Genomic DNA, 25898 nt, shown 5'->3' on the forward strand with positions numbered 1-25898 from the left:
GTACACATAAGTGACACTTTGTGATGCATCAAGTTGTTACTGACGCTCACATGCGGCTTACTTTGCTTTTTCTCTTTCTAGGTATCATCCAGGAGCAGCTTCAATGTAACAGCTACAACCACATAGTGGGGACACAGGTCTCCTGATACGCCCTGGATGAGATAAGAGGGTTCTCATTTTAACTTTTATGTATTTTACTCACGTGCACTTCACTTTGTTTTTGGTCCTGACGAAGCGCCAATGACCTACGGGCGATAGAGGCGCGAAACATGTTGACCTTGACTAGTGACACCCAGGCATAGTGGGCCTTGTGGGGTCAGTCATTTTTAAGCAGTACTTTTAACTGCCAAGGGTTACCTAGACAATCTTGTTGCTGCTTCCATACCCTTGATTTTATCACACTATCATGTTTGCACGTAATTGATTTACCCTCCCTTACCCTTCCCCACACACCTACATGCAACATCCGGCTAATCCTCTAAAAGATCTCCGAAAAAGCGACCCTTCGGGGACCCGTAGGGAATTGCAGCGCCGGCCCTACGAGGAGCAAAATTGCCCGATGATGAAGCATGACATCCTCCGGGGTGTGTGAGGGCAGCAGAGGATGTTGTAGGTCTTTCCCTCTCCCATCAGGGTATTTTTTACCTAGGATTACTTTTCCCCATTCTTCCCTGTTTTTATTGTATGGGTGACTATTTGCACTCAGATACGTGGGTGACTTTTGCACCCTGGTATAGGAACTTTGTCCTCTTTTTGTGAACAGATTTGGTTTAGGAGCATGGACACTGGACCTTTATTGGCTCCTTGGTCCCCCCCTCTCTTTTGTTGAATGGACTCATACACCCATGTCTGTGTCTTTGCAGGCGCCAATGCTTGTTTCCCATAACACCCGCGTCTGTGTGTTTACAGGCGCCAATGCTTGTTTCCCATAACACCCACGTCTGTGTCTTTATAGGAGCCAATGCTTGTTTCCCATAACACCCATGTCTGTGTGTTTACAGGAGCCAATGCTTGTTTCCCATAACACCCATGTCTGTGTCTTTACAGGAGCCAATGCTTGTTTACCATAACACCCATGTCTGTGTGTTTACAGGCGGCAATGCTTGTTTCCCATAACACACATGTCTGTGTCTTTACAGGAGCCAATGCTTGTTTCCCATAACACCCATGTCTGTGTCTTTACAGGTGCCAATGCTTGTTTCCCATAACACCCTTGTCTGTGTCTTAACATGCGCCAATGCGTGTTTCCGATAACATCCATGTCTGTGTGTTTACAGGAGCCAATGCTTGTTTCCCATAACACCCATGTCTGTGTCTTTATAGGAGCCAATGCTTGTTTCCCATAACACCCATGTCTGTGTCTTTACAGGAGCCAATGCTTGTTTCCCATAACCTCATGTCTGTGTCTTTACAGGAGCCAATGCTGTTTCCCATAACACCCACGTCTGTGTCTTTACAGGAGCCAATGCTTGTTTCCCATAACACCCACGTCTATGTCTTTGCAGGAGCCAATGCTTGTTTCCCATAACACCCACGTCTGTGTCTTTGCAGGAGCCAATGCTTGTTTCCCATAACACCCATGTCTGTGTCTTTACAGGAGCCAATGCTTGTTTCCCTGCTGAAGCCTGGAGGCGGCGGTTCCGTCAGCGGCCACCAGAGGGCGCTCCTCGCCTGCTGATGAATCCACTGAGCTGCCCGTGGGATGAAAGGGAGAAGGGTTTCCTCTTCCGGGTCAGCGGCAGCAGAGACAGCATCAGCAGCAAATGCTGACATCACTTCCTGCCTCTCTTTGTGTGTTCAGCCTGCTGCAGAGGAGGAAGGAGCCCTGTTTGTCTGTGCAGAGACTTTCATCTACAGACCCCCCTGAGACTCCAGATCTGCCCCTGCCGCCCCCCTCAGACCCCAGATCTGCCCCCCTCAGACCCCAGATCTGTCCCTGCCCCCCCCCTCAGACCCCAGATTTGCCTCCCTCGGACCCAGATCTGCCCCCCCAAAACCCCCAGGAGGGGTAGAGAGCCTGGACACGTCTGTACAGGTCTATGCTCAGGTAGGAGATTGTCAGCACCCTCTGCTGTGTTTGTAGAAATAGACTGAATAAACCTGGAGGGAATCTCTGCAGGAGCCGGGCTGAGCTGGGCCCTACTATCTGGGCCCCTGGGGAGGGTTGGGCTCTTCTATTCAGGGGCCCCTGGGCTGAGATGGGCTCTTCTATCCGGAGCCCCTGGGGCTGAGCTGGGCTCTTCTATCCATGGGCCCCTGGGGCTGAGCTGGGCTCTTCTATCCAGGGCCCCTGGGGGTGAGCTGGGCTCTTCGATCCAGGGGCCCCTGGGGCTGAGCCGGGCTCTTCTATCCCAGGGCCCCTGGGGCTGAGATGGGCTCTGCTATCTGGGGGCCCCTGGGGCTGAGCTGGGCTCTTCTATCCGGGGGCCTTGGGGTTAAGCTGGGCTCTTCTATCCGGGGCCCCTGGGGCTGAGCTGGGCTCTTCTATCTGGTGCCTCTGGGGCTGAGCTGGGCTCTTCTATCCGGGGATCCTGGGGCTGAGCTGACCTCTTCTATCCGTAGCCCTGGGGCTGAGCTGGGCTCTTCTATCCAGGGGGCCCTGGGGCTGAGCTGGGCTCTTCTATCCAGGGCCCCTGGGGCTGAGCTGGGCTCTTCTATCCGGGGGCCCTGGAGGGCTGAGCTGGGCTCTGCTATCTGGGGGCCCCTGGGGCTGAGCTGGGCTCTTCTATCCGGGAGCCTTGGGGCTGAGCTATGCTCTTCTATCCGGGGTCCCTGGGGCTGAGCTGGACTCTTCTATCTGGGGCCTCTGGGGATGAGCTGGGCTCTTCTACACGGGGGGCCCCTGGGGCTGAGCTGGGCCTTTCTATCCGGGGGCCCCTGGGGCTGAGCTGGGCTCTTGTATCCGGGGCCCTGGGGCTGAGCTCGACTCTTCTATCCGGGGGTACTGGGGCTGAGCTGGACTCTTTTATCCGGGGGCACCTGGGGCTGAGCTGGGCTCTTCAATCCGGAGCCCCTGGGGCTGAGCTGGGCTCTTCTATCTGGGGGCCCTGGGGCTGAGCTGGGCTCTTCTATCTGGGGGCCCTGGGGCTGAGCTGTGCTCTTCTATCCGGAGCCCCGGGGGTTGAGCTGGGCTTATCTAACTGGGGCCTCTGGGGCTGTGCTGGGCTCCTCTATCCGGGGGCCCTGGAGGTCTGAGCTGGGCTCTTCTATCCGGGGGCCCCTGGGGCTGAGCTGGGCTCTTCTATCCGGGGCCATGGGGCTGAGCTCGGCTCTTCTATCTGGGGGCCCTGGGGCTGAGCTCTGCTCTTATATCTGGGGACCCCGGGGTTGAGCTGGGCTCTTCTATCCGGAGCCCCGGGGGTTGAACTGGGCTTATCTAACTGGGGGCGTCTGGGGCTGTGCTGGGCTCCTCTATCCGGGGGCCCCGGAGGGCTGAGCTGGGCTCTTCTATCCGGGGCCCCTGGGGCTGAGCAGGGCTCTTCTAACTGGGGCCCCTGGGGCTGAGCTGGGCTCTTCTATCTGGGGGCCCCTGGGGATGAGCTGGGCTCGTCTATCCGGAGGCCTGTGGGGCTGAGCTGGGCTCTTCTATCCGGGGCCCCTGGGGCTTAGATGGGCTCTTCTATCCGGAGCCCCTGGGGCTGAGCTGGGCTCCACTATCCAGGTCCCTGAGGTTGAGCTGGGCTCTTCTATCCGGGGCCCCTGGGGTTGAGCTGGGCTCTTCTATCCAGGGGCCCCAGGGGCTGAGCTGGGCTCTTCTATCTGGGGCTCCCTGGGGCTGAGCTGGGCTCTTTTATCCAGGGCCCCTGGGGCTGAGGTGGGCTCTTCTATCCCGGGGCCCCTGGGGCTGAGCTGGACTCTTCTATCCGGGGGCCCCTGGGGCTGAGCTTGGCTCTTCTATCTGGGGGCCCTGGGGCTGAGCTTGGCTCTTCTATCTGGGGGGCCCCTGGGGCTGAGCTGGACTCTTCTATCCGGGGCCCCTGGGGCTGAGCTGGGCTCTTCTATCTGGGGGGACTTGGGGCTGAGCTGGCTCTTCTATCCGGGGGCCCATGGGGCTGAGCTGGGCTCTTTTATCTGGGGACCCTAGGGCTGAGCTGGGCTCTTCTATCCGGGGGGGGGCCCTGGGGCTGAGCTGAGCTGGGCTCTTCTATCCGGGGGCCCCTGGGGCTGATCTGTGCCCTCCTAGCCGGAGGCCCCTGGGGCTGAGCTGGACTCTTCTCTCTGGGGGCCCTGGCGCTGAGCTGAGCTGGGCTTTTCTAACCAGGGGTCCCTGGGGCTGATCTGGGCCCTTCTATTCGGAGGACCCTGGGGCTGAGCTGGACTCTTCTATCCGGGGGCCCCTGGGGCTGAGCTGGGCTTTTCTATCCGGGGGCCCCTGGGGCTGAGCTGGGCTCTTCTATCCGGGGGTCCTGGGGCTGAGCTGGGCTCTTCTATCCGGGGCCCCTGGGGCTGAGCAGGGCTCTTCTATCTGGGGGCCCTGTGGATGAGCTGGGCTCTTCTATCCGGTCTAAAGAACAATATGTGTGCCAGGACTGATAGTTATTTGAAACAGATACTTTCTAGTGACCCTTATGAATGAAACATAAACGTCTGCTTAATCATTTGCATAATTTAACCGCATGCTTGCGGCGGCTTTTTTTGCTGTGTGCGGCGTTTTTTTAAACCGCGCGTTACATGACGAGCTCAGCTCGTCATCAGCGTGCGAGCGGCACAACTCATGACGAGCTGAGCTCGTCATGAGCAGGGAAGGGGTTAATGATGTAGCTTAAATTTTTTCTTTTTTGTAAATTTTTTGAAAGAAATATTCTTTGTGCAAACAACCTTATATGGCAAATTACTAATTATATATACAAATATGTACACAATATACAATACATTTACAATTGAACAAACTGCACTTACACCACATACATACCTCTTTCAAACTTGACATACACACTATACAATGGTCCCTAGGTACACTATAATGAAATCAAAAATTACACTTCAGGAATGAAACCGATTGTAATAAAACATTTCAAGTAATTTTTGGATTTGTGACTGTGAATTAAACTAAAGAAACAGTGATGACTCCTCAGTTCGTGTGACCTGGGACAAGATCGACGCGTTTCAAACCCTCAAACTGGTGGGGTTCTCATCAGGACCAAAAAGACTCTAAAAGACAAAACCAAAAACCAATTTGTGGATAGCTGCTACAAAAACTTCATCGTTGGTGCCTGACCAATTGCCGGCTCCCCTACCTTAAGTCTTCTCAGCACGCCCTTTTCGTATGTGATGAAGTTGTCTTTGAATCTAAAATTTACATAGACCCAAGTTCAAACCTTCTATACTCTGGCTGATAGACAAATGATAACACTTAAACACCAATTAGTAATGCTCAGACACAAAACATTCAAATGTGTGGCCAAAGGAACTTACCCCTATTGTAATTAATCTGGAGATTTTTGTAGGAGCCTCCTAGCTACCTGTTGGAATAGAGGAAGTGAACTGAAATCAGCCATGACGACGTGCCATGGGTAGTACGGTTGATACTTCATCTCATTCGTAGATCTAGGGCTGGTGCAGCCTTGTACTCATTTGTTCTTGCCTTACTACATCGGGTAGTACCGCCCATGACGGCGTGCCATGGGTAGTACGGTTGATACTTCATCTCATTCCTAGATCTCAGGAGGGTGCAGCCTTGTACTCATTTGTTCTTGCCTTAGTAAATCGGGTGTACCACCAATGAAGGCGTGCCATGGGTAGTACGATTGATACCTCATCTCATTCCTAGATCTAAGGAGGGTACAGCCTTGTACTCATTTGTTCTTGCCTTAGTACATCGGGTAGTACCGCCCATGACGGCGTGCCATGGGTAATACGGTTGATACCTCATCTCATTCCTAGATCTAGGGAGGGTGCAGCCTTATACTCATTTGTACTTTCCTTAGTAGATCGGGTAGTACCGCCCATGACGACGTGCCATGGGTAGTACGGTTGATAATTCATCTCATTCCTAGATCTAGGGAGGGTGCAGCCTTGTACTCATTTGCACTTTCCTTAGTACATCGGGTGTGCCACCAATGACGGCGTGCCATGGGTAGTACGGTTGATACCTCATCTCATTCCTAGATCTAGGGAGGGTGCAGCCTTATACTCATTTGTACTTTCCTTAGTACATCAGGTAGTACCACCAATGACGGCGTGCCATGGGTAGTACGATTGATACCTCATCTCATTCCTAGATCTACGGAGGGTGCAGCCTTGTATTCATTTGTTCTTGCCTCAGTACATCAGGTAGTACCACCAATGAGGGTGTGCCTTGCGTAGCAGTGTAGATACTTTCCCAGGTGTTGTATGCCTCTGAAGATGGAACCATTCCCAGGGGACGTCTCATCGCCACAATGCTGCTCCTCTGGTTGGTGTTGCAAGCGATCCAGAAGGCAGTTTTGTTGCTTTTTACGGGCACTTTGCCCGTAGTGGCGCTTATAGTCCGTGGACAGATTGCTTGTATGGAACCCTGTGTCTGTGGTACAGGTCCCACTCGACCCGCTCTGCCTGCTTTGTTCTGCAATACATACTGTCTGAGCCACCTATACAGGACACTGTTTGTACCGAGCCAGTACGGTATCAGGTGACTCCACTTTAGGGAACCCTGTCTGACATTCTGAGGTATGTGGGGGCTAAGTAACCAACAAACCAATCTTGTGAACTGGACGGGTGAAAGGGTCCACCGGGTCGTGAAATGCTTGGGGCTGAGTAGCAACGGCTGCATCTTTGTAGGAGTGGAAAGCGTAGTACCGGCATCTATAGGACCAAAGTTCACCCATGAATAAAACATTTCAAAGGCATACACTGCATGTGCATGTACAACAAATGTTAGTGCCCCCCTGTGCTCAATGTTGCCTCTGTCTTCACAATGTTGTGTAACTTCTGCCCTGTAACTGACTCCGATCAAACCAGGAGCTTCATGTTTAAAGAACCCTTTCAACTAACGAAAGATCCAATGTGCAAATACCACAGATTTGTTTGGATTAGTAGTTTTGTGCTGAACAATTCCCCTAATTTTTCGCTCTGGAAAAAAAATCTACCTGAAATGTTTGTTAACTGCTCACATTGACCCCTTAAATGCTGGCCCTTCTCTCTCCCCTCCCCCACGTGCTGAGCACTTTCTTCTAACGTATTTTGGGTAGTTTGTGCTTAGGGTACTTAACTTTTTTTCACAAAAGGTACCCATGGCAAATTTGGCACCCTCTTATGTCTAACATCCAGGGGATTTTAAAAGTACCCAGGGGTTTTTGATTCCCCTGGAGGGGACCCAGAAAATAGGCAAAATATAGCAAAATGTTTACATTTTTTGAAATAAATAGGGAAAAAGTGCTCCAGAGAAAACTGTTTTGTTCCTATAAATGACATTGTTGTACATTTGCTGTGCTAAGGTCACCATCTTCCCAGCTTGTAGGGACAAAAACAGTTTTTTTACAACAGTTGTAGCCCATTTTGCCTATTTTTTGTGCTCGCAACTTTCTTCCAGTTTTTGGTGGAATCCACTTTGAAACCCAGGGGGAATCCAGGAAAGCTGCAGATTTATGAAAGTAGACAGAACTCAGAATTCACAAAGGGGTCATATGTGTACATCCCTCAAGATTTTCCCAAAGATGCTGACTGTTGAAATAACGAAATATTGAAAATGAGTAGGACAAAAATGCCGTTTGTGACAACATTTTCATCTGTGAATTTCTGTCACACTGGCCAATTTACAAAACTGTTATTTGTACATTTCTAAATTTAAGGATGCCCATACGAGAATATGATTCAGAGGACGAGTCTGGCTGGGGTGTTCTGGTTGGTCTGGAGTTTGTGTAGCAGGGTTTTGTTGATTCCGGCGTAGAGGGCGTTGCCGTAGTCCGGTCTGCTCATTATGAGTGCATGGGTGACGGTCTTTCTGCATTCTGTGAGGATCCACTTTAAGGTCTTGCAGAGGATGTGGAGGGAGTTGAAGCAGGTGGAGGCGACAGCGTTGATCTGGCGGGTCAAGGTATGCTGTCTATGACGATCCTGAGATTCTTGGCATGGGTGATGAGGGTAGATGTTCGTCCTATCTTTAGTAGCCACCAGATGGAGTCCCACGCTGACGTGCTTTTCCTGAAGATCACGGTTTAAGTCCGTCAGTGTTTTAGACAGTTGATCTTCATCCAGTGGGCAATTCCAGTCACACAGGAATAAAACTTCATCCGGGTAGTGGGCGTCTTGGTCATGAGAGACAGTTGTGTGTCAGTGTACGAGAGGACGTTAATGTTATGAGAGTGGATGATTCTAGCTAAAGGGATCATGTATGCATTGAAGAGGGTCGGGCTCCAGGAAGATCTGCGTGGAACTCAGCAGACAAGGTCACCGGCATGCAACGTGTACGGTGACAGGATTACTGACTTGGTTCTTCCAGTCAGGAAGAAGCAGATCCATTGGAGTGCGTCTCGTTGGATTCTGATCTCCTGGAGGCGTTGGATAAGGATGGGGTGGGAGACTGTCTCAAACTCTACAGAGAGGACCAGGAGAATGAGATTACCATGTCTCTTCTGTCCAGAGTCATGCGGATGTCGTCCATGGCTGGGATGTGGACAGTTTCCAAGCTATGGTTGGGGCTCAAAGCAGACTGAGTGGTTTTGAGGGAGGAGTTTTGAGTGGTCCTTGAGGTATTCAACAAAGTGTCTGTTGACCATTTTCTCCAGGACGTAAACCGAGAATGGTAGCAAGGAGATCGGCCTGTGCTTGGTGAGCGTTTAAGGGTTTGAGGGGGGTTCTTCAGCAGTGGGAGGACAGTGGTGTCTTTCAATCAGTTCTTCCTCGGGGTCTGTAGTAAGATCGAGAGATCCACCCCTAGGCACCACCAACTCTGAATGCTGTATTAGCGCAGAGTATTGGAGTGGCCAGGCAAGGGAAAGGGGCTTAGGGGATAGGAACTGCGAGGAGCGAGATTTCAAAAAGAGAACACACATAATATTCAGATGGAACTTGAGTTTTGAGTTCCCCATAAAACTTTCCCCGCTTTTGAAGGATTAGGTTTTTTACCCTGTTTGGTGAACTTAGAAGAACTCTCTCTCTCTCTATTCTGCTTTTTTGAGGGTTTCTGCTTCTATACTGGCTCTCTTAAAATTAGGCTGTAAGATAAAGGTGATCAGGTGAAGTCAATTGTTCAACGCTAACCTTTTAACACCTTAGCTACACCAGATTCTAGACACTACTACAAGGATAATTCCGTAAAGAGTTTCATTAAACATTTCTCTCCCTCTCTTCAATAGTTCAATGCCCCAGGTTAAGTCATTTGGCTGCGAAAGAAAGTTATATGAACTGAACAATAATATTCATGAATCATGTTCTTGACTAACGGGTTTATCTCTATGGAGCTGCCTTCCCTGGAATTGTTTCGACTAATAATGGTCTTTAGTGGTAGCACAAGAAATAAGGTTACATTTAGTCTCTTACTTCGAGTTAGGACCAAAACTATGACGAGGCTTGAAACGCCAAGGAATCAGCTCTCTCTGCCTCTCTCAGCCCTCACTAGGGGGGCATCCACTCTGTCCCAAGTGAAGGCTGGATCACTCACAGCGTGAGCGTACTCACCACCAAAGAGCTCAGCTGAAGAAACGTTGGCCAACAAACTCCGTCAACAAAACTAAGTAATCCAGTTTATTGCGGGAGCTCAGGAAAGAAGGGATTACTCCGATCATTTCCTGGAGTAGTAATTGTAAGTGAGACCACTGTTCCAGTCCTTGTCAGTGAGGCTGTTCTTGGTTTTGCGGGCTGGTCTGGTGGGGGTGTGTGTGTTGGACCAGGATACTGAACTTGATGAGGGATTGGTCTGTCCAGGAGACTAGTGAGGGCTCCTCGAATCTGATGTTGTTAAAGGTGGTGAAAATAGGATTCAGGAGGTGTCCAGCGACTTCCAGTCAGTCAAATACACTTTATTCGATAGTTAGAATCATAAAAGGTATAAGAATTTTATATACATACATTTAAAATACAGGATAACACATAATAAAATAGGTTTAGCAGCAAAGATTACAAAAATTGCTAGATACATTTGATTGTAAAGATTTCATTTCAAAGAGTAAAAACAGACCAGCTCAATGTTAAAAATAATCATGTTCGTGTTATGCAAGATTTCGATCTAGTTGCGGCTACCAAAAAGTTAGCAACGCTAAATATAACGTAAGTGCTACCTAGAAGCTGGAGATAAATTACAGCAGGCCTTACCTGGGTAAAGCCTTCCTTTCTTAAAATAGGTAACAAAAATGTAGCCCTTTCCACAGTGAAAAACCTGCAAAACATAATAAAGTGCATTGTGTTTTGTACGGATCTATCATCACATTTACAAAATGGGTCTGCCTCAGGTTTTGCCCATTTAGGATAGCTGCCCAGCTGGTAGTGGATTAGGTTAAAACGGAACTTGGTCAACAGGAACCTATGGAACGGTTTGGTGACAATGGCAAGATATGGTTCCATTGAGGGAGAATGCAGAAGCAAGTAATGCGATCTGACAGTTGGCTTATTCAATTCCCTTTCCTCCGTGCCAGTCTGGCCTGCTCCATGTATTGCTTTTTGATCATACCAATATCCTCGCTCCTAATGCAGGAAGGTGAGTAAAAAAGTTCCGAGCGACCCAGCTCTGCTAAGGATCTTTTTATATATTCCAGCCAGGGCACCCTAGTGGAATGATCTAAGGACATGACATCAGCCATGATAGAGTGGTTCAAAGATAGTTCGCTGTTCAGCCAAGTCCTAAGCCAAAAAATTATTGGGGCCAGCCTCAACCTATCGGTAACAAAGTCCAAACCCACCTCCACGTGTGTCGAGAAGGTTGGGGTGGACTGAGGAACCGACAGCAGTGATCGTAATAACCTATTTTCCACCTTCTGAATGGTGTCGTCTTTTATGTAACCCCATAATGGTGAGCCATATGCTGCGATTGCTACACATTTGGAGTTATAGATCTTTAACATTGCCTGCATCGGCCTAGCCCCCAACCTTTTAGAAAACCCCATGAGTGAGGCAGTTGACCTTGCCACGGGTAGTCCTCTGGCTCTGACCTGTGGCCTCCATGAGCCTCTCTCGTCAAAGAGTACTCCTAGGTAGGGAAAAACAGCCACTCTTGAGACCACCTCCTCCTTGCATTTAAAAATCATCTTTTTTACCTTTCTGCAATGGAGGCCTACTACCATAGTATGGGATTTGTTGGCATTTACTTTTAGATCGAGTTGGTCCATGAAAACCCCGAAAGCATCCAACAACCGTTGCAGTCCGACACCTGTACGGGCTATGAGTACTGCGTCGTTTGCGTAAAGGAGGGCAGGTATTTTAGCCTCTCCAATACGCGGAAAATCGCCCTGTACTGCCTCAAGATGACTACTTAGGCCGTTAATGTACATTGTGAAGAGGAGGGGGGCCAGGATACAACCCTGGCGCACCCCTCGCATGGACCTGAAGGAGGTCGTGCATCTACCCTCCTTGGTGACTCTGACCTTGGCAAACAATTCCTGATGTAGTGATGCCATAAAGTTTACCAAGGCCCCATCTATACCCATCTTCAGGAGGATGTCCCACAATTTAGTTCTATTTACCAGGTCGAAGGCCGAGGAGAGGTCCATAAAGGCCAGAAATAACGACCCCTCCTTGGCTACAGTGTATTTTGCAAGCAAAAGATGTAAGTTTGAACACTGCTCGACCGTACCTCTCTTCTCCCTAAACCCATACTGGGCATTAACTATGCCCCCACAACTTTCCACACTATCCCTTAATTTCGTCAGAAGGACTCTTCCCAATATTTTAATGGCAGAATCTAAAAGGGATATGGGTCTATAACACCCTGGGTCCTCCCTCTGGCCTTTTTAAAAAATTGGTACTATAACTGAGGTGGCCCAGGAAATAGGAATTACATTACCATTGGCGGCTGTAAATACTTTAGATCAATCAATCAATCAATCAAACCATTTGTATAGCGCACTACTCACCCGGGAGGGTCTCAAGGGGCTTGGGGGAGGGGGTATGCTACTGCTCGAATAGCCAGGTCTTGAGTTGTTTCCTGAAGGCGAGATGGTCCTGGGTCAGCCGAAGGTGGATGGGGAGGGAGTTCCACGTCTTGGCAGCCAGGTAAGAGAAGGATCTTCCTCCGGCGCTTGCTCTTCGGATGCGTGGTACGGCTGCGAGGGCGAGGCTGGTGGACCGTAGCTGGCGGGTGGGCGTGTAGAAGGTCAGGCGGTCGTTGAGGTACTTGGGGCCCAGGTCGAGGAGAGACTTGTGTGCGTGGGTGAGGAGCTGGAACGTGATCCTCTTGTCGACGGGGAGCCAGTGCAGGTTCCTCAGGTGGCTGGAGATGTGGCTGCGTCGGGGGACATCCAGGATGAGTCGGGCGGAGGCGTTCTGGATGCGCTGGAGTCTTTTCTGTAGCTTGGCTGTGGTTCCGGCGTAGAGGGCGTTTCCGTAGTCCAGTCTGCTGGTGACGAGTGCATGGGTGACAGTCTTCCTGGTCTCGGTCGGGATCCAGCGGAAGATTTTGCGAAGCATACGCAGGGTGTTGAAACACGATGAGGAGACGGCGTTGACTTGTCTGGTCATCGAGAGGGAGGAGTCCAGGATGAAGCCCAGGTTGGGTGCAAGGCCGGTTGGCTTGGGTGCGGTGCCCAGGGCTGGGGGCCACCAGGAGTCGTCCCAGGCGGAGGGCGAAGATCCCAGGATGAGGACTTCCGTCTTGTCCGAGTTCAGTTTCAGGCGGCTGTCCTTCATCCACTCGGCGACGTCTTTCATCCCTTCGTGTAGGCAGGTTCTGGCGGTGTCGGGGTCTCTGGTGAGGGAGAGGATCAGCTGAGTGTTGTCGGCGTAAGAGATGATGTTGAGGTTGTGCTGGCGTGCGATGGCTGCAAGCGGTCTCATGTAGACGTTGAAGAGAGTGGGGCTGAGTGAAGATTCTTGCGGGACGCCGCAGATGACTTCGGTGGCCTCGGAGCAAAACGGGGGGAGGCGGACTCTTTGTGTTCTTCCGGCGAGGAACGAGATGATCCACTCCAGTGCCTTCTCTTGGATACCGATGCTGCTGAGGCGCTGGACTAGGGTGCGGTGGCAGACAGTGTCGAACGCCGCGGAGAGGTCCAGGAGGATGAGGGCCACTGTTTCCCCTTTGTCGAGCAGGGTCCGGATGTCGTCGGTGGCTGCGATGAGGGCGGTCTCGGTGCTGTGGTTGGCTCTGAATCCGGACTGTGAGGGGTCGAGAGATCCGTTCGTCTCGAGGAAGGAGGTCATCTGTCTGTTGACGATCTTCTCGATGACTTTAGCAGGAAAAGGGAGGAGCGAGATGGGGCGGAAGTTCTTGAGGTCGGTGGGGTCCGCTGTAGGTTTCTTCAGGAGGGCGCTGAGCTTGGCATGCTTCCAGCTCTCCGGGAAGGTGGCGGTGTTGAATGAGGTGTTGATGATGTTCCGGAGTTGGGGTGCGATGGTGGAGTCGGCCTTGTTGAAGACGTGGTGTGGGCAGGGGTCGGTCGGTAATCTGGAGTGGATGGTGTTCATCGTGCGGGCTGTGTCTTCGGTGGTCACCGTGGTCTAGGTGTGGGAGGTGGCGGTGGGGGGCGTTGGTTCGACGGTTGGGTGCGTGGGTGGTGCGCCAAAGCTGTTGTGGATGTCGGCGATCTTGAGGTGGAAGAACGAGGCGAGGGAGTTGCAGAGGTCTTGTGACGGAGTGATGTCGTTGGTGCCGGTGCTGGGGTTGGAGAACTCCTTGATGATGGTGAAGAGCTCTTTGCTGTCTCGTGGGCGTTGTTGTCCAGTCGTTCCTTCAGTGATTTCTTCTTGGTGGTGCGGATGAGCTGGTGGTGCTTGCGGGTAGAGTGTTTGAGGGCGGTCATGTTGTCGGTGGTCCGGTCGAGGAGCCAGGCTTTCTCGAGGGTGCGGCAGGTCTTCTTGGAGTCCTTGAGTTCGTCGGTGAACCAGGAAGCCTTCTTGCTTCTGGGTCTGCTGGGAGGGTTCTTCAGTGGCGCGAGGTCGTCGGCGCAGGCGGTCAGCCACTGTGTGAAGTTGCGGGCTGCTTCGTTGGGGTCCGTTGTGTTGGCGGGTGGGCTCTGGCTGAGGGAGGCGGTGAGCTGGTCCGCGGTGATCTTGCTCAAATTCCTGTGATGTACCTGTTGCGGGTGGTGGTGGGTCGTGGATCTTTTGAAGCTGAAGTGGACGCGGCTGTGGTCGGTCCAGTGGAGTCCGGCGGCGTGGCTGAAGGTGATGTACTTGCTGGAAGAGAAGACGGGATCAAGCGTGTGGCCGGCGTAGTGGGTGGGGGCGTTGACCAGTTGCTTGAGTCCGAGGTTGGCGAGGTTGTCCAGCAGGGCGGTGGTGTTGCGGTCCTTGTTGTTCTCCAGGTGGAAGTTGAGGTCCCCTAGTAGGATGTAGTCAGCGGAGGGGAGGGTGTGTGGGCTGATGAAGTCCGCGATGTCTTCGCTGAATTGTGTGCATGGTCCCGGGGGTCTGTAGACGAGGGTGCCTCTGAGGGTCGTCTTAGGGTCGGTGTGAATCTGGAAGTGGAGATGTTCGGCTGCGGCGAAGGAGTCGCTGGCGTCGGTCGTGATGCGGATGGTGTTCCGGTGGATGATGGCGATGCCTCCTCCGGTCTGGTTGATGCGGTCCTTCCTGATGATCTTGTACCTGTCCGGGATGGCGATGGCGATGTCGGGTGCAGAGGAGGCGTTCATCCAGGTCTCCGTGAGGAAGGCGACGTCCGGTGAAGTAGCGTCGAGGAGGTTCCAGAGTTCCACGGCGTGTCTGTGGACGGAGCGGGTGTTGAGCAGGATGCACTTGAGGTGGTTTCTGCTGGTGTTGGTCTTGGCGGGTGCGGGGCAGGTTCGGAGGCAGGTGAACTTGCAGGTGCAGCAGGTGAAGGGTCCGTGGGTGCGTCTCGGGGTGGCTCGGCAGCAGGCGTGGGTTCGGCCGGCATTGAGTGCGTTGAGAGTGGCGGCGTCGTAGGTCAGTCGGGTCGTCTTGCATCGGCGGGGGGGAGGGCCAGAGGTCCTAGCGCTGGGCGCGGTCCAGGCGCGGACGGGCGCAGACGGGCTTACCTTTGGCGCACCTTCGGCGCTCATTCGGTGCTCCCGCTGCACGCGTCCGCTGCGCGGTCGCTCTGGGGGAGTCATAAGAAGGGAGCCGGGAGGAAGGGTCCGCTGGGAGGCGGAGCGTGGGATCCTATCGGCTGGCGGGGGGCGGGGCCGCAGGCAGCGGTGGGAAAAACGAGTGCGGGCTGGCGGGCGGCCCTGCGGTGGCTGGGGCGCTTGAAAGAAGAAGCAGTCGGCGTAGGCGAGCAGGAAGGCACAGGCAGCAGGAGGCAGGTAAGGCACAGGGAGCAGGAAGCACGAGGACCGTGGGGGCGACCAGGCCGGTGTAGGCGCAGTGGTCGCACTCCTGCCCATAACTTTGGAGAGTGCCGCTCAAAGTCTGCGGGCACTCCGTCTGGGCCTGGTGCTTTGTTTTTCGAGGTTTCTAAAATGCCTCTCTCAACCTCATCAGTAGTGAAAACTAGCGGGGCATACTTTAAGGTTGTCGCTTGGGGGCCATGTGACCCAGGCGATGAATCTCCATACACAATTTTAAAATGGGCGAGCCACCTGTCGTCAGGAATAACACAATCCATTAACATGTTTTCCTGACCAGAGAACAGGGGCTGCTTTATCACTTGCCAAAATTGGCTGCTATCCCGCATAACGTCAACTGAGAGCAGCTTCTCCCATGCGGCTTGCTTAATACCCTCCTTACGCTCTTTGATGGCCTGCTTATACTCCCTCCTTAGGATAGATACAGCCACCCTATTTCTAGGCTTATGGTTTAAGGCTGCTAAGAGGGCGCTATGTGTTTTGGAGCATTTAGAGTCGAACCAGCGGTGTTGTTTGTTGCCACTCTTCCCCAATCTTACTGTCAGCTGGTTCGAAATTTGTAAACAAATTTCTTCATAGGACCCCAAAATTTCACGTTTTTCTGCACTAAGATTTTGACAAATTGCCACAGCACATTCAATTTTGGGGAACAATACCTCATAGAAGTCATCTGGCACCACGTTAGCCCTCTTAAGCCGTCTACCCTGGTCCACCACTTTTAGGGTTCCCACCCTAGAATTAACAGAGGGCGGCATAGGGCCCATGAAATCACCCCAATAAACTTCTAATAGAACGGGATTGTGATCACTGAAAGGGGAAATCAGGGTTCTATATGAAGCAACGCTGTGTAAAATCGCAGGTGACACAAATTTATAATCGATAATGGATCCTGGGTCCGACCCTTTAAAAGTGTTGAGCCTCGGTCCGCCTGGGCCACTGGCAGGTTCCAACAAATTGGAATTAGCCAATAACTCCTCTAATGCCTCTCCTCCTTTGGAATGCTCAAAGTGCATAATGTCTGGGCCACTCTGTCCCAAATAATCAATTGTGCCGCATAACAAAGTACATGGATGGATATTAAAATCGCCCATAAGGACGAATTCGATATTAGTGTGTGTATCTAGACTGACCTCTGACAAAAATTGGTCCAGGATAACAAGATTATCATTACTATTATCCTGGGTTCCTGCATTATAAAAGTTGATAAAAATGGTTTTCTGGGTTGGGGATATCACCCTTTCCACTAACAAAAGATGTAGTGAAGCTTGGTTAATTACTTTTAAAGCCCCCTTGAGTTTTAGTGAAAAAAGCAGAATAAGGCCACCTTTGGCTCTGCCCACAGCACTGGGGGCAGCTGGCACCACAAAGCTCGGGAAACCATCTAAGCAAAAACTAGGTGATATGTCCCAGGATTCCTGAAGGGCTACAATATCATGCAAAGAAATAAAAGCGAGCCATGCCTCATCGACCCTTTTTGTTCTAACACCCGCCACATTCCAACTCAATAGCCTGCATACTTCCACTGTCCAGCCACTTGGTTTGGTCCCTGTACTCTTTGGGTTAGACCCATGTTTGCAAAGTCTTATTTTTAGTTGGAGTTATCGTAGCCTTCCAGATAGAACTTCTCGTCCGAGTTGGATGATATTGCTAGTGTCCAGGGTTTGTAGTGTGACGATGTCCGTTATGGAGCCAGTGAAGTTTGTGTGCGGTTCTGGTGGTCTGCAGATGAAAATGCCGCTTAGGGTGAAGTTGGCTGTGATGTTGTGTCTGGAATGGAGTTCTTGTGGATGATGGTGATTCCGCCTCTGAGCTTGTGAAGTCTGCCTTGCCTGGTGATCTTACACCTGGAGGGGGGAGGTGGCTGCGGAGATGCCAGGTGCTGATGTAGGGTTCAGCCAGGTTTCCGTGAGGAAAAGTAGGTCAGTGTTTTGTTGTGCAGTAGGTCCCAGATCTCTGAGGCTTGGTTGGTGAGTGAGCGGATGTTGAACTTGCATTCGAGTGCGGAGTGTTGTGTGACTAGTTGCAAGACTGTGTATGCGAGAGAGTGGGGTGTTGGTTGCTGCTGGTGTGGATGCGGTGAGTGTTGGGTGTGGGTAAGTGCAGGAAAACTTGCAGGAAGCGCAAGAGAAGGCTCCCTCGATGTTGTGTGGGGCAGTGAGGCACCAGCATGTGGAAGGGTGGCTGGGATTGAAGGCGCGGAGGGTCGCAGTAGGTAGTAGTGGGAAAGGACTAGACCAGGGTTCCTGTCACTGGGTATCGTCCATGCATGGATGGGCGCAGACTGGCTTGCCTTTGGCATGCCTTCAGGGCATATGGCCATTTCTGAACTGGGGTGGCGGAGTGAGCTAAAGAATGATGTTGGATTAAACCCAGATCAGTTGACTGGGGGTGAGTGCTTGCAATGTTCAACACTCCGTCCATCAACCCTTTGGTATCACTTTGTTGGCCCTAAGTTGGCAGGGTATACCCAGACGTGGCTCCCTTGCTCACTTTGCCACTGAATTCAAGCTAGCCTGGCTGATGACGACTGATTAACGAGAAACCGGTCCTAGGATGCTTGTTTCCGGTCCAGGGAAGACATGGCTTGGCAGTTCTGGCTGGACTGTTCCCATGAGGCACAGGGTCAGACTGATTTGAATATGGCCATGTCTGCACTGGGGTGACGGAGGGAGCTAAAGAATGATGATGGACAATGGGCAGATGGATAAGATCCCCTCCCCCTTTAAACTTATATTAAGGAAAGAAACCAGTGGCTGTCTGTGGCATCAGTTGCATGACAGCTACTGCCAGACAGTCCGGCTCAAAACCATCTTTAGTGTTTTCAAAGCATGGAGTCCTTCACGGAGAGCATGTGGCATTGGTAGATTATCATTCCACACAGCCTTAAATAATAATTTTACACTCCGAGAAGTATTGTATGGGAAATGGAAGAGAGCGGGAGTAAAAAGAATTGGCTGTTTCTTTTCCCCCACTGGTCTTCGATCCTTCGAAGAACTGAAAGAAGATTTTACTTTGTATTGGTAGGAATTAAAAAAAATTCTTCAAATTAGAGCTCTTCTTGAACGGAAAGGAGGGGGACAGGCTAAATTTGGGAAAGTTTAAATTATTGAAAGGATAATCCAAAATAAAGTAAGCAGCCCTCCCAGATGATATGGACAAACCTCCAAAAAATGAAAGGTGAAGGTAGCAGTGTCCGACGAGACAATTTTTATGCTCATGAGTTATTGCAGTCAGTTTTGATATCTGCTAGGTTACAGGCACAGTTTTATAAAACGTGTTTCTTTTTGTATGATACACCTGACAAAATCTCGAAATGGGGTTGAGGGAAGGGAACATGTTGTCCTCGCTGTGCAGTCTGTAATGCAGTGAGTGTTCATATTTTTGCATCATGTCAGGTTTTGCAGAAATTTTATAAAGATATCACAAAGTTTTTATCAGAAGTGTTAAAAACTGAAATAGCACATAGGGGCTGATTCTGATGCGGGTTGGAAAGCATTCCCACCCAGGGCCTGATTCTGATGCGGTTAGGAAGGCCTCCTAATGGCATTTGCTCCTTCCAAAAAGTATTGGGAGCGACCCAGTGCCCAATTATAATGCGGTTAGGAACATGTGCTCCCATTGAAGTCAATGGGAGTCCAACCAAATCGTATCTGGAGGCATCCGGATGCATCGTACTTGGTCGGTCGGACTCTCCCGATCCGAGTGGGTCGGGAAGCATTTCCAACCTGCATCAGAATCAGCCCCTGAGTGTGTAATCCTGCTCGGGACTTTTGAGACTAATCGGCGTAGGGCAGGGCATGAACTGATTTTTATTTCTATGGCGCTTTTACGAATGTGTATTGCGGCTGCCTGGGTGGATGCTAATGCACCGACTTTTCAACAATGGCTTGGTAAGTAGTTAGCAATGTCTAGAAACAGGCATATATAGGCGAAAAGGGAGGAATCCGCGTAAAAAAGGTATGAAAATCTGGGACCCTCCACGTGTCTGGATTCAAACTCAAAGTGGAGATTGGAGATGGAGTAAGAATTTGCACTTTATTGAATCTGCACAAATCACATTAGGATACATTTATTTTCCGGGATTATTTTAGTCTTTTGTAGTAAATTCTATTGTAATTCGAAATTTGAGATGGAAGCAGTTTATTGCCTTACATGAAATAATGTAAAGAACTTTGGGAAGTAGGTGAGGTATTAACTCTTACTCCTGTCTGCGTGGGGGAGGGGTGGGGTGAAAAATGCAAAATGATTATAGATTATAGATTCACCTGGTCAAGTGACGCTATTCCATACATTAAAGGGGCTGAAAGATGCGAAATGGATCAGGACATTTCCCTCATTCTGAGGTTGAATGAACACGTGCCTCTTGTGTAGCACCTCGATGCTGGGGAGTGGGATTAAAGCGCCTCGGTCCGAGCCACAGTCCTGCCCCCGGGGGGCGCCTCTGGGCAGGTCCAGGGGAGCAGTGTCTCTCTTCGGGGCCTGGATGGGGTGGAATGAACTCTGGGCTCCTCTGTCCTTAATGAGAATCCTTCACCGAGAGGCCTGTCCAGAGGAGGGGCAGAGGAGGTGAGGCCTGTCCAGGGGAGCCGTGTCTCTCTTCGGGGCCTGTGCATAGCGCCCCAAGGCTCAGGGCGGAGTCAGAGGCGCTGGATGGGGTGGAATGAACTCTGGGCTCCTCTGTCCTTAATGAGAATCCTTCACCGAGAGGCCTGTCCAGGGGAAGGGGCAGAGGAGGAGAGGCCTGTCCAGGGGTGCAGAGGAGGAGAGGCCAGTCCAGAGGAGGAGATGAGGAGAGGCCTGTCCAGGGGTGCAGAGGAGGAGAGGCCTGTCCAGGGATGCAGAGGAGGTGAGGCCTGTCCAGACGAGGAGAGGAGGAGAGGCCTGTCCAGGGATGTAGAGGAGGTGAGGCCTGCCCAGAGGAGGGGCAGAGGAGGAGAGGCCTGTCCAGAGGAGGAGAGGAGGAAAGGCCTGTCCAGGGGTGCAGAGGAGGAGAGGCCTGTCCAGAGGAGGAGAGGAGGAGAGGCCTATCCAGGGGTGCAGAGGAGGTGAGGCCTGTCCAGAGGAGGAGAGGCCTGTCCAGGGGTGCAGAGGAGGTGAGGCCTGCCCAGAAGAGGTGCAGAGGAGGTGAGACCTGTCCAGGGGTGCAGAGGAGGAGAGGACTGTCCAGGGGTGCAAAGGAGGTGAGGCCTGTCCAGAGGAGGAAAGGAGGAGAGGCCTGCCCAGGGGTGCAGAAGAGGAAAGGCCTGTCCAGAGGAGGAGAGGCCTGTCCAGGGGTGCAGCGGAGGTGAGGCCTGACCAGGGGTGCAGAAGAGGGGAGGTTTGTCCAGGGGTGCAAAGGAGGTGAGGCCTGTCCAGGGGTGCAGAGGAGGTGAGGCCTGTCCAGGGGTCAGAGGAGGCGAGGCTTGTCCAGGGGTGCAGAGGAGGTTAGGCCTGTCCAGGGGTGCAGAGGAGGTGAGCCCTGTCCGGGGGTCAGAGGAGGAGAGGCCTTCTGCAGGGGTCAGAGGAGGTGAGGCCTGTCCAGGGGTGCAGAGGAGGTGAGGCCTGTCCAAGGGTGCAGAGGAGGCGAGGCCTGTCCAGGGGTGCAGAGGAGATGAGGCCTGTCCACTGGGCAGAGAAGGTGAGGCCTGTCCAGGGGTGCAGAGGAGGAAAGGCCTGTCCAGTGGAGGAGAGGAGAAGAGGCCTGTCCAGGGGGCAGAGGAGGAGAGGCCTGTTCAGGGGGCAGAGGAGGAGAGGCCTGTCCAGGGGTGCAGAGGAAGCGAGGCCTGTCCAGGGGTCAGAGGAGATGAGGCCTGTACAGGGGTCAGAGGAGGTGAGGACTGTCCTGAGGAGGTGAGGCCTGTCCTGAGGAGGTGAGGCCTGTCCAGGGGTGCAGAGGAGGTGAGGCCTGTCCAGGGATGCAGAGGAGGTGAGGCCTGTCCAGAGGAGCAGTGTTTCTCTTCGGGGCCTGTGCATAGCGCCCCTAGGCTCGGGGTAGAGTCAGAGGCGCTGTATGGGGTGGAATGAACTCTAGACTTCTCTGTCCTTAAAGAGAATCCTTCACCGAGAGGCCTGTCAAGAGGAGGGGCAGAGGAGGTAAGGCCTGTCCATGGGTGCAGAGGAGGAGAGGCCTGTCCAGGGATGCAGCGGAAGCGAGGCCTGTCCAGAAGTGCAGAGCAGGTGAGGCCTGTCTATGGGTGCAGAGGAGGTGAGTCCTGTCCAAGGGGGTGCAGAGGAGGTGAGGCCTGTCCAAGGGGTGCAGAGGAGGTGAGGCCTGTGGTCAAGGGTTGTGTTTACTGACAGTGCCGACACTCCCAGGAGCAGAATGATGAGATTTTTCAAATTCCACCACTGGTTTTCCCCCAGCCACCAACTGAAGAGTTAACTAGTGGCCGTGATAACCCAGCCGGGGGAAAGGGTACTGGGACAGAGAAGAGACTGCCTGACCTTCTGGCTCGTCCACTCTACTCTTCCTTTCTGCCTTATTCCGTTTTATTCCTTTCTTACTCCCTCTCTATCTTCAAGTATGAGTGGAAATCACTGTAAAAGAAAAGCACACCATTACTAATTTCCTTCAATTCCTTCTCCACTTTCTTACTCTCTTTCTCTCTATTTCCTTACCCAGAGTGCCTATGGCTTTTGCTCCTCTTCTATTGTTCAATATAAGTATTTTATTTTTTGGTAACCTGCATTATAAACAACATTTTAGCATCCTTTCGCCCTGTGAGTTCATTTATTCTTTTTCACTCATTCGTTCATTCACTCTCTGCCTTACTTTCTTATCTTCTGAATTCTTCTTACTTCTCCCTTAGAAACCTTCTGGAGCCTCCGGCGTCAAACAAGCAACGAAGAAATCAGGAACTGAAGTATTCAATGGGTAAGTATTAATTCTTCTCTTTATATTTCTTTTTTCCTATTTACTTTAAATTGGTATTTCTCTCTAGTTCTAAATTACCGAACTAACTAACCGACGCACCGAAGAGCTCTAACCTGCGCCTAAGCCTGGCACAAAATTGCACTATTTCTATCTAACTAGACTACAGAAAGAACGTGACTAATCTCTGAAAATCCGTTGGTGAATTGCCTTGGTTCTAAAATCAACCGGCGCACTTCACAGCAGGTCTAGACCTCACGCCCATGTCCAGGAACTCAGGACTAGACCGGCAACTTCCACCGTGGTCCTCCCTGTTGGTAGTACAGGGGAGCATGCCCAGTTCGGCGCTATAATCACCCGCGACCTTTTTGCGAGCGGGTGATCTTTGCAATGCTGGTTCAATGGCAGATACTGCGAGACAAAGAAGAGCTTTGATTCCTTTTTCCTGCACCCTGACACCTGTCCAGGGGGTGCAGAAGAGGTGAGGCCTGTACTGTGCTGAGGAGGTGAGACCTGTTCAGGGGGTGCAGAGGAGTTGAGGCCTGTCCTGGGCCGGGGGTGCAGTGGAGGTGCGGCCTATCCAGGAGGTCTATGCCAAGGGATTGAAGGGCGGTGTGTCGCTGGCGTCTATAAGTGATGCAGTCATATCAGTGCCCCCTAAGCCTGGAAGAAACCCTGTAAGTGTATATCTTATCGCCCTCTGCCACTGCGTAACAGTGATAATAAATTACTGCCTGAGGTGATGCGGCTCGGCTATCCTTCCTAATAGAGAAAATAGTCTCCCCTGTACAGTTGGGATTTGTCCCTCATAAATCCACAGCAGTTGATCTACGGACGGTATTCGCAGTATTCGCAGTGCTGCATCAGGTAAACCCAAACATGAAGTCAACTGATGCCGATAAGGCATTTGACTCCCTGGAGTAGCCTTTTATGATCGAGATGTGTAGGCGGCTTGGTATGTCAGGGAGTTTGAGATCATGTATGAAGCTGCTGTACACCCAGCTCAACTCAGACGCCATACAGATCGCCTGGGGCACTGGGTTTAGTGTTATAATTTCTGATGTCTGCGTCTCAAACTGGAGGGTCGCTAATTTGAATCCTGGTTGGTGCACTAGGGAATAGTGACTTGTATATTTTTACAGTGCTGTGACGTCTGCCCCTGAGAGACAGCACTTTATATAGGAAAGGCAATAGTTTAAAGAAAGAATTAAACAAAATATAAAAGAGGCTACACAAATTATAGGATGGACTGCACAGAGTATAAGATCAGTCAAGCATAATTTGTAAAAAGAGAAAACGTGTAAATTCTTACTGTGCTATCCGATGTTAAATTTTTAGTAACTGCAATCATACTTTAGCTAGTGTTAACCTTTTTTTAAGGTTTCCATGAAAATACTGCATTAAATAAGTACTGGTAAAACCCTCACAGTAATCTTAAAAAGAATTATATCAGCATACTATGATTCTTTGCCGCCACCAAACAAGCAAACTGACCCAGGAGTTACTAGTTAGCCGTGGCGGCTCCAGGCCATTGCTTAGATTGATGGCCCCATCCAGGTCGCTGGCCCTCTGGACAGCTATATAAACAGAGGACATGCCCTTTTGAGAAGCTGGTAACCCCAGTGCTTCTTCGAACAGTTCATTTATTGTGGCGCTCCATTTTACGTGACCAACTCTCACCCCAATGGCCTCCTCAACATGGTGCGATGTTTGGGTGACATTCGTTCCGCAAATTCCTGAAGCGTGCATAAAGCATAAGCCCGAAATCCATCAGCCTACATCTTCCAGGATCAAGACCTAACGAGAAGAACAAACGCAGAATTCAAATGTTTTGATAGGCCAATGTCATAGTCACAGTTTGATGCACTGTAGTCGTTTACCATATTAGCAGGTCTTTTGTAATTAGGTGCTCCTACCTGGAGACGGTGGTTATGTGGTCACTATTAATAAGGGGTTATTGTCCATCATTGCGCATACACTGTCTACCTTGATATTTCTGCTTTTCCTTAACCTTTGTGTTGTTCTAAAAGTACCAGTAACCTTTAAAAGGCAAGTCTGTAAGCTTTATAATGTTGTCTATCAGTTGTCGCTTTATCCCCTTCTTGTAAAATATGCAAGCCAAACTTGAAATAAGAACACTTTGTTGTGAGAATAGCTATTGTTGCTGCTGATTTCCTTTATTGCAGCACAGCAATGCCTTTATTATAAATCGAACATTGATTATTCGAATAGTATTGATTTAATTCCAGAGTGACTTTTGCACCATTAAGGCGATAAATAATACATTGAGCTCATATTTGAGTTGGATCGGTTTATCCTGTTAGAGTCCTGTTCTTCGTCGTCGTTTTCTAGTGAGCGGCCTAGGCTCTAGAGGATCATAGGGCTCTGCCCTCCTTTTGCTTCGACAGTGTTTGCCTTTAGAGATGCTGATATGCAGTGCGGAGACCTGCAGTTAAGCAGCTCTGAACGAGTGAATGAAATCCATGCTGGTGGTTTGTACTGGGATCGTGCCTTTCATGTTTATTTCTTCCATCCAGCCTCCTTCGAGGTGCATACATTGTCAGATAAGGGGATGGAGGCAAAGAAAGAGTAGGATTTGCCTAGTACTAAACAGTTTAAGTCTGATAAACACAGGACTACTTTTTCCAAAGGTTATTACTTGGCCATGTTACATTCTGGTGAATAGTCCATGAGAGTGGGCGCTGTGTACCCCTCCCCCCCACCAAAGGCAATGTCTATGTGGTAATCAAACTCTTGTGTCATCGGTATGCTAAGGGTAAGATTTATTCACCACGCATCCAACTGCACCAGCAACGTAACTGCCGGGAACACTCCCGGCGACACATCAACAGCAACATTCCAGGAGCCGCTGGAAGGAATCTTAAGTTAAAGACGCATCACTACAGTCTGGGCCCATTTTTAAAAGCACAGTTTTACTCACAACTTTAGGGTGGTTGTAAATAGCCCCGATCTTGGACATAAATGGGGGGAGAGGCATACATTTACTTAGTGATTCCTGAAGCGCACTATTTCACAAATTATAGGTCAGGGTTAAACACAGAGTCTCCTGGTTGCACAGTTTCCTAGGGCAATAAACCACACGTGGGGTGGTGGAGATTGTGAGGGAGAGGCCGAGGGACTACAATCCCAGAATAATGACCTGTATAGTGGCCCTGTCGAGAAGTAACATTTGGTGTTTATTTCCAGCATATTTAGGTAAAGTGGTAAAGTCAGAATTAGATGTTATGTCTCCCCCGGCCCCTCCTAGGATGTTTGGTCTGTGTGTAAAGGCGCTTTCGTGTTCTGGATTCATGTGAGGGGCCGAGCCCATTTCAGGTGTCTCCCTGTATCTAAGTAGCCTCTAAAGTTGTGTGCTCTTCCATAACGTTAGTGATACTCTGCATTCTCTCCTCTCACTGCATGTCCCGTCGCTGCTTTTTAGAGTCACTCCTCGTATTGAAATTCTTTGTAAAGCAGATGGCCCTTGAAGGGAAGATTGTAATCTCTCTGACACCCCTTGGTACGTAATATCCTGTACCTGGCCCAAAAAAAGAACCAACTTACTCTGCATGATTTACTATATTGTAATACTTCATTAAAAATTTGCTAATTTTGCCCATTCTTCAGTCCATATGAAGCTAGTCTTTGCCCTCCCACCCTCTTGTCCACACAGT

At 50.8% G+C, this 25898-nt stretch overlaps 1 pseudogene across 1 annotated transcript in view; it reads left to right on the forward strand.

Annotated features, from left to right (window-relative positions):
* The first annotated feature begins 1821 nt into the window (after nt 1-1821).
* LOC144805939 (uncharacterized) overlaps nt 1822-25898 on the forward strand; it is a 372336-nt pseudogene continuing 348259 nt past the window's right edge. Inside the window, exon 1 of the transcript XR_013605634.1 lies at nt 1822-2035. The product of XR_013605634.1 is annotated as an uncharacterized LOC144805939 (transcript). The remainder of the gene's footprint in view (nt 2036-25898) is intronic.

Source organism: Lissotriton helveticus (assembly GCF_964261635.1).
Source record: "Lissotriton helveticus chromosome 1_1 unlocalized genomic scaffold, aLisHel1.1 SUPER_1_unloc_34, whole genome shotgun sequence".
NCBI classification, from domain to species: domain Eukaryota; kingdom Metazoa; phylum Chordata; class Amphibia; order Caudata; family Salamandridae; genus Lissotriton; species Lissotriton helveticus.